Genomic DNA, 11,239 nt, shown 5'->3' on the forward strand with positions numbered 1-11,239 from the left:
CATTCTCATATTCAGTCTTCGAAAAATGGCGTGCCCCTCATAACCTCACAAAGAGGGGCATCTCACCCAATCCCATATGTCTCTTTGTTTTATCTATCAAGAGAGTCTGCTCTGCATCTTCTTATGATCATCAACCGATGTCACTTGTGCCAGGATTCAACATGACAGTTGTTGTTCCTTTGACAAATGATGGTCTGAACAAAGACTCTGGCCACCATCATAACTCCCTTGTTACAATAGTCTTCTGAAAGATCTAGGATTTAGGGTTAGGGTTTAGGGTTCTAGAAGATTTAAGGAATAGAATTAATGTATTTTCAGCCTACTCGGATTTTTGATAAGATTGTTGACACTGCTTCAGATTCGTGCACAAGTGGGAGGGTGTTGGTGTATGATATGTTTAATAAATTAATAGGGGAAAAGGGAGCCACACTTCGATAAACAACATTCATACCTAAGCCTAGTTGTTTCTTGTAGTTTTTCTTTATCTACATTATGGTGCTTTTCTGATTCTTTGCGCTTAGGCATGCTTGTACTTAACTCTGTTTTTCTCTCTTCGGTGATCAATGAAATCAACAAGTCTAACTTTTGTCAAAAAAAAAATAAGTCCACAAGAGTAAACAAGTCACACGAGTTAACAACTAAAATATAGGTTCACAAACTCAATAATTGGGTTGTTTAGCTACACAGGTGCATGTATCAGTATAAATGGGAAGCGTACGGGTATACTCACAAGTACATGGATATACCCATGCCCTACACATGATTTAACCAGAAGAATATGAATATTACTACACATCTATCTACACTACTTTAAAAGGAGGAATATGTTCCCTATTCTGCCCACCTCTCACTACGTCCAGTTTTTTGGTCGTCTGTCGTCGTCCTTTGTCCCGCCCCCTCTTCGTTCTACTTCCCGCCTGCAAATCAAGCCACAAATTGGAACACCCGGGGTGCTGCCTCCAGTGACTCACCCGATCGATCCACACAGCCACAGCCTACTTTTCCTCCCACACATCAGCCCCACTTAGGGCTCCTTTGATTTAAAGGATAGGAAAAGCATATGAATAGGAAATGCATAGGATTGGAATGGCATGTCTACTTGAATCCTATAAGAAGATGAAGTTTGTTTGATTGTAGCAAAGAAATTTTTTCATGAGGTATGAGCTAATGGTTTTTTCCTATAGGAATTACACTATAAGATTCCTATAGGAATTTTTCCTATAGGATATGTTCCTATGAATCAAACAACATGTATAGGAAATTTTCCCATAGGAACCAAATCCTACACAATTCCTATGCAAATCCTTTGAATCAAAGGAGCCCTTAAACGGGGACAAGGGCAAGCCTTTCATGGCCCCCATCATCCATAGCTCGACCAGAGAGCCAAAGATCTAGCTAGCTACGGAAAATTCGCCATAGTCGCCCTCATTTCCTACTATCAACCCAAATCGTGTTGATCTCTCCTACTTCCAACAATGGCGCTACCGTGCTTTCCTAGGTTTGCCAGATCTAGGCGAGATCTATGAGGTGCGGTTGTGGGATTCAATCATCGGCTGGTCCTCATGGAGCTGCCCGCTTTTTGTACCACAATCTCCCTCCCGCACTGATGTGCCCCTCGTATCCATGATGTTTTTTTTACATGCATGTTTCGATTTTGTTGATGTGGATAAAATTTAGGACGAGGGATGACCACTGATTGTTAACATGCTATTGTCAGTGATGTTCCATCATTTGATATGATAGTGGTAGGGAGATTGTGTACCAGGTTCTATTGTCAGAGTTTGGTCATGCAAGAATTTTGCTTACTCCTTTTCTTTCTCCGGGCAGTAAATTAGTTGCGGAGTCATCTCAAAGCATATCTGGATGCGACAAACATAATAGATGTCTAGAGAAACTCAAGACATGAAAATCCTCAAATCTCATGTATATTCAGATTTTACAAGGTACATAATAAACGAACTTTGTAGACACTGAATCATTCGATTATCATCCTCCTGCAGTATGTTGCTTTGATTTCGTCCAAATAATGGCAAAAATGTGTGCATTCATGACTTATCAGTCTGACTGTTGTTTTTTAGTTTTGTTCAATGGGAGACCTGAGACTTGTAAACCTCCATCTATCTCAGATTTAGTTTATTTGGTTTGTTCTAGATTATAAATTTTGTTGTGTTCCAAGGAATCTTGTACTATGTTTACAATCGTAGGACTGTGGTGATTAGTGTTAGCTTTGGAAGAAAAAAGACTAGACATGCCTTGCTTCTTCATTAAATAGAAGGCCGTGCCTAGGTGTCTGGATGATTTGGCACAAAGTTTTGCAACACTTTGCATTTGCATTGACGTTCCTTTGGAGTATAAAGTATGAACTAAGAAGTTTGTGTTAGATTGCACATATTGTATTTACATTAAGATTGTATTGTAATTGTACCCAAACCCTAGGCATCTGGCCTATTATATAAACACCGGAACCCCACGTCATTATACGTGAGAGGCTTCCCCCAAAACCCTTCCACATGGTATCAGACTAATCTCGGTCCTACCCTAGTCGCCGCCCCCTTCCCAACCCTAGCCGCCGCCGCCTCTCCAGCCGCCGCCACCCTAGGCCGGGCCGCCGCCAACCCTAGCTCCACCCCACCTTCGGCTGCCATGGTGCTCCCCGCCATCACCGACGGGACCTCCGCCGCCTCTGCGGCTGCTGCGCCCGCCGCCCTCGTCTCTGCCAGTGGCACCCCGCGTCACGCCGGCCCCGTCATCCTCTCCTACACCGCCGGGAACTACTCCAAGTGGTGCATCTACATGCGAGCTTCTCTCGGCCGCTCCGGCTACCTCGGCCACATCGACGGCACCGTCGCTGCCGCCCCCACCAACGCCGAGTGGGCCATGATGTCTACTCACGCTTCTTTTCCTGTAGACAGTGTTGGGCCTCCAAGAGCAGAGGTTTGCAGAACAGCAGCAAGTTTTCCCTTAAGTGGATCACCCAAGGTTTATCGAACTCAGGGAGGAAGAGGTCAAAGATATCCCTCTCAAGCAACCCTGCGATCACAATGCAAGAAGTCTCTTGTGTTCCCAACACACCCAATACACTTGTCAGATGTATAGGTGCACTAGTTCGGCGAAGAGATAGTGAAATACAAGTGGTATGAATGTATATGAGCAGTAGTAACGGCGCCAGAAAATACTTGCTGGCGTGCAGTTGACGTGGGAAATATTGCAGGAAGTAGAGATGCAGTAAAACAGTAAACAAGCAGTGATTGCAGTATTTGGAAACAAGGCCTAGGGATCATACTTTCACTAGTGGACACTCTCAACATTGATCACATAATAAAACCGCTCTACACTCTCTTGTTGGATGATGAACACCAGGGCTACAAGAGCACCTCAATGCCGGAGTTAACAAGCTCCACAACATTCGATATTCATATTTAAATAACCTTAGAGTGCATGATAGACCAACGCAATTATACCGAGTACTAACATAGCATGCACACTGTCACCATCACACTATGAAAGGAGAAATAGATTACATCAATACCATCATAGTAATAGTTAACTTCATAATCTACAAGAGATCACAATCATAAACTACGCCAAGTACTACATGATGCTGAAAGGATACGGATGTCGCCTAGAGGGGGGTGAATAGGCGGTTTAAAACTTTTACGAGATGGGCTTAACAAATGCGGAATAAAACTAGCGTTTACTTTGTCAAGCCCAAAGCCTATATACTATGGTTCACCTATGTGCACCAACAACTTATTCTAAGCAAAGGTTCACCTAAGTGCACCAACAACTTATGCTAAGCAATACAAGCAAGCATGTGATAGCAAGATATATATAACTTCAAGCACGATGGCTATCACAAGGTAAAGTGCATAAGTAAAGAGCTCGGGTATAGAGATAACCGAGGCACGCGGGAGACGAAGATTTATCCCGAAGTTCACACTCTTGCGAGTGCTAATCTCCGTTGGAGAGGTGCGGTGGCTTAGTGCTCCCGAACGCCACAAGAGGCTCACCTTGAGGTGTGGTTGCTCGATGCACACCAACGCCACAAAGGCCTCACCCCAAGATGCGGTACTCACACCACACACCGAACGCCACGAAGGCGCCTCACCTAAATCTCCGGTGACCCTCGCCACAAAGGCCTAGGTCACGGTTCCACTAAGGGATTTCCTTCGAGGCGGAAACCGGGCCTTACACAAAGATTGCGGCACACATCCACAACTTAATTGGAGGCTCCCAACAAACCGCCACAAAGGCCTAGAATCCGTCTAGGGTTCCAAGAACCCAAGAGTAACAACCTTCTTGCTTTCACCACCACGAATCACCGTGGAGAACTCAAACCGATGCACCAAATGCAATGGCAAGAACACCACAAAGATGCTCAAGTCCTTCTCTCTCAAATTCCAACAAAGCTACAAAAGCTATTGGGAGAATAAGAGAGGAAGAACAAACGAATTCACAAAGAACACCAAGATCAAGATCTAGAGAGTTCCACTCACAAAGAGATGGATTTGATTGGTAGAAATGTAGATCTAGATCTCCTCTCTCTTTTCCCTCAAATGGGGGCAAGAATCATGGAGGGATTGAGAGATAGAGCAAGCTTCTCTAGTTCAACAATGGAGGAGAGAGAGAGTGAGAGAAGCTCCAGCCCAAGGAGGAAGAAGGGGGGTATTTATACCCCCCAAGAAAATCGAGCCGTTGGGCAAAACCAGGGCCGGATAATCCGGCCTAAGTAAGGGCCGGATTATCCGGGGGGCGGATTATCCGGCCTCAGGGACAAAACCTGGTCAAAATCCGGCCCCTATCCAGAGCTGCTTTTCTTCCGGTCCTTAGCCGATTTCGGGGGGGCGGATATTTCCGAAATATCCGGCCCGGATATTTCTGAAAAATCCGGCCTGGCAAAACTGCAGAAACACCAAAACTAAAACGGGCATAACTTCAGCATCCGGACTGCGATTTTGATGATCTTGGGCTTGTTTTGAAGCTAGGAACAAGCTCTATAAGATCATGCAGGAAATCATCATATTCCAACAAGGGAGGATAGAAACAAATGATGAAAGGTTTGACCTATCTAAAAAAGACATACCGGTAAAACCTCCAATCTCGAAAATGCAACAAGTTGCCCGTGCAAAAACCATTCTTGATGAACTAGAGCTTGTCATGAGAATAAGCACAAGCTCTAAATCATCACATGGATAAGATCCAAATAACAACCAAGAAAGATGATGAATCAAACTCGAAAACGCAACAAGTGATCTATGTGAAATCCGTTTTCGATGAACTAGAGCTTGTCATGAGAATAAGCACAAGCTCTAAAACATCACATGGATAAGGTCCAAATAACAACCAAGAAAGATGATGCAAGGATGCAAAGGTTTGAGCTCTCTCCGAACGATACGATCGAGTTACTCACTCGAGAGCCCTCTTGATAGTACGGCAACTAAACTATAAACCGGTCTCCAACTACACTATGAGACCGGTGAGAAAGAAACCCTATCAAGAGCAAACCTTATACTTGCGCATTCCACTTGAGCTCGATGACGACGATCTTGAACTCAACAAGATGGAACACCTTTCTTGCTTGTGCTTGCTTGACGAAGTCTTGTGGATTGCTCCCCCATAATCCACCATGGAAGAGCTTCTTCTTTGGCGCATCTTCACATAACCATGAACACCATGTGGATTGCTCCCCCATAATCCACCATGGGAGAGCTTCTTCTTCGGCGCATCTTCACATATCCATGATCACCATATGGATGGCAAGACTCAAGCAAAGGATCTCTTCGAGATGGCTCATCTTGAACTTGCACTTCATTTCTCCATGGCAAGCTTCAAGCTTATGAACTCTTCGAGTTGGCTCATCTTGAACTTGCACTTCATTCTTCATTCTTCATCATATTGATGTCTTGAAGTAACTTGAGGGCTCACTTCATCTTCATCTTCAAGACATACTTGACACTTGATATCCTTTATCAATTTCTTCTTATTGCAACCTTGAAGCCAACAAATGGTTCAAGAATTGCCTATGGACAACTCCTATAAATATAACTCAATGCAAACATTAGTCCATAGGGATTGTCATTAATTACCAAAACCACACATGGGGGCTCCATGCACTTTCAGATGCACACACTGTCACCATTACATCATGGAGGAGGAATAGAGTACTTTAATAACATCACTAGAGTAGCACATAGATTAATAGTGATACAAAGCTCATATGAATCTCAATCATGTAAGGCAGCTCATGAGATCATTGTATTGAAGTACATAGGAGAGAGATTAACCACATAGCTACCGGTATAGCCCTTAGCCTCGAGGGAGAACTACTCCCTCCTCATGGGAGACAACAGCGGTGATGAAGATGGCGGTGGTGTCGATGGAGATGCCTTTCGGGGGCACTTCCCCGTCTCGGCGGCGTGCCGGAACAGAGACTCCTGTCCCCCAGATCTTGGCTTCGCGATGGCGGCGGCTCTGGAAGGTTTCTCGTACCGTGGCTTATTCGTCTCGAAGATTTAGGTCAGGAGGCTTCTTATAGGCGAAGAGTCGGAGTCAGAAGGGCTGCGGTGGCTCCATACAATAGGGGGCGCCCCCCCTTGGGCCGCGCCGCCCACACGTGTGGGCCCCACAGGGCTCTCCTCTGGTCCCTCTCTGGTGTTCTGGAAGCTTCGAGGAATTATAAGATGCTGGGCGTTGATTTCGTCCAATTCCGAGAATATTTCCTTACTAGGATTTCTGAAACCAAAAAAAACAGAAAACAGGAACTGGCACTTCGGCATCTCGTCAATAGGTTAGTTCCGGAAAACGCATAAAATCATCATAAAGTGTGAACAAAACATGTAGGTATTGTCATAAAACAAGCATGGAACATCAGAAATTATAGATACGTTGGAGACGTATCAGCATCCCCAAGCTTAGTTCCTACTCGTCCTCGAGTAGGTAAACGATAACAAAGATAATTTCTGAAGTGACATGCTACCAACATAATCTTAATCATACTATTGTAAAGCATATGAGATGAATGCAGCGATTCAAAGCAATGGTAAAGACAGTGATTAAACAACTGGATCATATAGCAAAGACTTTTCATGAATAGTACTTTCAAGACAAGCATCAATAAGTCTTGCATAAGAGTTAACTCATAAAGCGATAAATTCAAAGTAAAGGCATTGGAGCAACACAAAGGAAGATTAAGTTTCAGCGGTTGCTTTCAACTTTCAACATGCATATCTCATGGATAATTGTCAACATAAAGTAAAATAATAAGTGCAATAAGCAAGTATGTAGGAATCAATGCACAGTTAACACAAGTGTTTGCTTCTAAGACAGAAAGGAAGTAGGTAAACTGACTCAACATAAAAGTAAAAGAAAGACCCTTCGAAGAGGGAAGCATGGATTGCTATATTTGTGCTAGAACTTTTATTTTGAAAACATAAAGAGAGCATAAAAGTAAAGTTTTGAGAGGTGTTTGTTGTTGTCAACGAATGGTAGTGGGCACTCTAACCCCCTTGCCAGACAAACTCTCGAAGAGCGGCTCCCATGAAAGATTTTTATTTTTGGGTGTCACTCCTTCCAACCTTTACTTTCACAAACCATGGCTAACCGAATCCTCGGGTGCCTGCCAACAATCTCATACCATGAAGGAGTGCCTTTTATTTTAGTTTCATTTAGATGACACTCCTCCCCACCTTTGCTTTCTCAAGCCATGGCTAACCGAATCCTCGGGTGCCGTCCAACAATCACATACCATGGAGGAGTGTCTATTTTTTTGTAAAATTATGAAAGTTAATTAATTTGGAGCTGGGAACCCCATTGCCAGCTCTTTTTGCAAAATTATTGGATAAGCGGATGAAGCCACTAGTCCATTGGTGAAAGTTGCCCAACAAGATTGAAAGATAAACACCACATACTTCCTCATGAGCTATAAAACATTGACACAAATAAGAGGTAATAACTTTTGAAGTGTTTAAAGATAGCACTCAAGCAATTTACTTTGGAATGGCAGAGAAATACCATGTAGTAGGTAGGTATGGTGGACACAAATGGCATAGTTTTTGGCTCAAGAATTTTGGATGCATGAGAAGTAATCCCTCTCAATACAAGGCTTAGGCTAGCAAGGTTATTTGAAGCAAACACAAGTATGAACCGGTACAGCAAAACTCACATAAAAACATATTGCAAGCATTATAAGACTCTACACTGTCTTCCTTGTTGTTCAAACACCTTTACCAGAAAATATCTAGACCGTAGAGAGACCAATCATGCAAACCAAATTTTAGCAAGCTCTATGTATTTTTCACTAATAGCTGCAAAGTATATGATGCAAGAGCTTAAACATGATCTATATGAGCGCAACAATTGCCAAGTATCAAGTTATTCAAGACATCATACCAATTACCACATGTAGCATTTCCCGTTTCCAACCATATAACAATTAACGCAGCAGTTTCAACCTTCGCCATGAAAATTAAAAGCTAAGAACACATGTGTTCATATGAACCAGCGGAGCGTGTCTCTCTCCCACACAAGCATTTATTCAGAGAATGAAAATAACAAAACTAAAATAAAACACACAGACGCTCCAAGTAAAGTACATAAGATGTGACGGAATAAAAATATAGTTTCAATAGAAGAAACCTGATAAATTGTTGATGAAGAAGGGGATGCCTTGGGCATCCCCAAGCTTAGACGCTTGAGTCTTCTTGAAATATGCAGGGATGAACCACGGGGGCATCCCCAAGCTTAGACTTTTCACTCTTCTTAATCATATATCATCCTCCTCTCTTGATCCTTGAAAACTTCCTCCACACCAAACTCAAAACAAACTCATTAGAGGGTTAGTGCATAATCAAAAATTCACATGTTCAGAGGTGACACAATCATTCTTAACACTTCTGGACATTGCCCAAAGCTACTGGAAGTTAATGGAACAAAGAAATCCATCCAACACAACAAAAGAAGCAATGCGAAATAAAAGGCAGAATCTGTCAAAACAGAACAGTCCGTAAAGATGAATTTTTTAGACGCACTGGACTTGCTCAGATGAAAATGCTCAAATTGAATGAAAGTTGCGTACATATCTGAGGATCACGCACGTAAATCGGCAGATTTTTCTGAGTTACCTACAGAGAACCCTGCCCAAATTCGTGACAGATAGAAATCTGTTTCTGCGCAGTAATCCAAATCTAGTATCAACCTTGCTATCAAAGACTTTACTTGGCACAACAATGCAATAAAATAAAGATAAGGAGAGGTTGCTACAGTAGTAACAACTTCCAAGACTCAAATATAAAACAAAATTGATGTAGTAAAATAAAAACATGGGTTATCTCCCAAGAAGTGCTTTCTTTATAGCCATTAAGATGGGCTCAGTAATTTCAGTGATGCACTCCCAAGAAATAAGAGTTGAAGCAAAACAGAGCATCAAAAAGCAAATTGAAAACACATTTAAGTCTAACCCACTTCGTATGAAAAGGAATCTTGTAAATAAACAAATTCATGAAGCATAATGCAACAAGCATAGGAAAACTAGAAAAGCTCAACTTCAAGATTTTTAGCATATAGAGAGGTGTTTTAGTAACATGAAAATTTCTACAACCATATTTTCCTCTCTCATAATAATATCCAGTAGCATCATGAGCAAACTCAACAATATAAGTATCACATAAAGCATTCTTATCATTAATCTCATGCATAAAATAATTACTACTCCCAACATAAGCATAGTCATTCTTATCAATTGTAGTGGGAGCAAATTCAACAAAGTAGCTATCATTATTATTCTCATCATCAAATATAGGAGGCATATTGTAATCATAATCAAATTTATCCTCCATAACAGGCGGCACCAAAAGACCACTATCATTATAATCATCATAAATAGGAGGCAAAGTATCATCAAAGAAAATTTTCTCCTCCATGCTTGGGGGACTAAAAATATCATGCTCATCAAAACCAGCTTCCCCAAGCTTAGAACTTTCTATATCATTAGCAACAATAGTATTCAAAGTGTTCATACTAATATGTTCCATGGGTTTTTTAATTTTCGCATCAAACCATCCATGTCTTAACTTGGGAAAAAGATTTAAAAGCTCCATGTTGCTTTCCATTATGCCTAACTAGTGAAATAAAAACAAGAAACAAAAAGATGCAATTGCAGGATCTAAAGGAAATAGCTTCGAGCACTTACAACGGTACCAGAAAATAACTTAGTTACCTGGGACCAGAGTGTGAGTGCCTTTTACCTTTCCTCCCCGGCAACGGCGCCAGAAAATAGCTTGATGTCTACTCACGCTTCTTTTCCTGTAGACAGTGTTGGGCCTCCAAGAGCAGAGGTTTGTAGAACAGCAGCAAGTTTTCCCTTAAGTGGATCACCCAAGGTTTATCGAACTCAGGGAGGAAGAGGTCAAAGATATCCCTCTCAAGCAACCCTGCGATCACAATGCAAGAAGTCTCTTGTGTCCCCAACACACCCAATACACTTGTCAGATGTATAGGTGCACTAGTTCGGCGAAGAGATAGTGAAATACAAGTGGTATAATTGTATATGAGCAGTAGTAACGGCGCCAGAAAATACTTGTTGGCGTGCAGTTGACGTGGGAAATATTGCAGGAAGTAGAGATGCAGTAAAACAGTAAACAAGCAGTGATTGCAGTATTTGGAAACAAGGCCTAGGGATCATACTTTCACTAGTGGACACTCTCAACATTGATCACATAATAAAACCACTCTACACTTTCTTGTTTGATGATGAACACCATTAATTGTGTAGGGCTACAAGAGCACCTCAATGCCAGAGTTAACAAGCTCCACAACATTCGATATTCATATTTAAATAACCTTAGAGTGCATGATAGATCAACGCAATTATACCGAGTACTAACATAGCATGCACACTGTCACCATCACACTATGAAAGGAGGAATAGATCACATCAATACCATCATAGTAATAGTTAACTTCATAATCTACAAGAGATCACAATCATAAACTACGCCAAGTACTACATGATGCACACACTGTCACCATTACATCATGGAGGAGGAATAGAGTACTTTAATAACATCACTAGAGTAGCACATAGATTAATAGTGATACAAAGCTCATATGAATCTCAATCATGTAAGGCAGCTCATGAGATCATTGTATTGAAGTACATAGGAGAGAGATTAACCACATAGCTACCGGTACAGCCCTTAGCCTCGAGGGAGAACTACTCCCTCCTCATGGGAGACAGCAGCGG

Source organism: Lolium perenne, chromosome 4 (genome assembly GCF_019359855.2).
Source record: "Lolium perenne isolate Kyuss_39 chromosome 4, Kyuss_2.0, whole genome shotgun sequence".
Taxonomy (NCBI): domain Eukaryota; kingdom Viridiplantae; phylum Streptophyta; class Magnoliopsida; order Poales; family Poaceae; genus Lolium; species Lolium perenne.